Raw genomic sequence first — 1,442 nt, forward strand, 5'->3', positions numbered from 1 at the left:
GACAAAAAGTTCTAGAACTAGATAAGAGTGATGGTTGCATAACTTTAAAACCACTATGCTGACATACATACTCTAAAAGGATGAATTTTAAGGCATATGAATTAACTCTCTTTAAAATTGCATGTGTTACTATTACCACCAATCTCATTAGAAAAGTACTTCAAAGTATTTAAAGTACTTAAAAATGCTTTCAATGTTGGACAGTGGAAAAGCCCATAGAGGTTGATGTAAGTTATCCAAAATCCTAATTTCCTTTTGAAAGCCTGAATGTTGTCCTTGGCAACAGATACAAGCAGTTGTTTTCCTTGAAGGGATAGCCTCATTTCCGGTAATGTTTCTGCCAAGGATAAGCACGGTGATTCATGAAGAAAGCAGTAGTTCAGCTTGCAACTCAGTTGTACAACTGCTTTTCTTCAAGACAACTGTTACACTTTGCTTGTATGCTTCATGCTTACTTAGCCATTTTGTCACACAGAATATTAAAAAGATACGGACTTAGGGCAAACTTTCCTAAAAGTTAATAACTTTACTGTCTCATTAGAGATACATCCTTAAGCGAATCTGGTTATTACAAGACTGCAATTGCACAACACGAAGGCTTACGAGGATGACCAGTGCATCCTGGGGCCACTGCCTGGACTGTGCTAAAGCATCAGCCGTTTTACCCACCACTGCCTTTGCTCAGTGCAGACATCAACAAGGTCGGGCCAGGATCAAGGTCAGGTGAGGCAAGTTATCCAGCACTTTGAAAGTTTTAGCACACTTGTGTTTGTTTCCAAGCACTCACATAAAAGAAGGTTTGTGGTCGACACTGATACTAAATGATCACAAGCAAAACAGCAACTCCAGCCATCTCTATTGATCTGGCCATTTGTAAGGCATCATTACAGTTCTGCAGAGAAGACAGTAGCTCAGGTTTCATGTTTGCTGTTAAATCCCTAACTTAACAAGCTCCTGTATCATTAGCCAGCAGTGCTGCTGTGATTTTCTGTGGCTGACATTCCATCCAGCAGGTGTTCAGTGATGTCAGCTGTGCAGGCCTGTGTACCTTTCTCGGGGCCATACAGAACTGTAACTTACCCTGAGCGGTACTTAATGGCTTTTTCATTTCTGGTTTGAAAAGCTGTAAATGATCAATTTGGGGCTTTTAACAAACCTACCACATCTACAATTATAATATTTAATTCTCTTTTTCTTTAAACTCTGAATGATTCCTCTCAAAATGATGACAGGACTTAATAGGTAACAAAAAGGTAAATTTTTAACATTATAAAGCCAAGGAGGGCAGTGCCTGTGGCTCACTGGGTAAAGTGCTGGCCCCATATACCAAGGGTGGTGGGTTCAAACCCAGCCCAGGCCAAACTGCAACTAAAAAATAGCCGGGCATTGTAGTGGGCACCTGTAGTCCCAGCTACTTGGGAGGCTGAGGCAAGAGAATCACC

Source organism: Otolemur garnettii, unplaced genomic scaffold, assembly GCF_000181295.1.
Source record: "Otolemur garnettii isolate 467f Iridium unplaced genomic scaffold, OtoGar3 scaffold00013, whole genome shotgun sequence".
In the NCBI taxonomy this organism is placed as follows: Eukaryota; Metazoa; Chordata; class Mammalia; order Primates; family Galagidae; genus Otolemur; species Otolemur garnettii.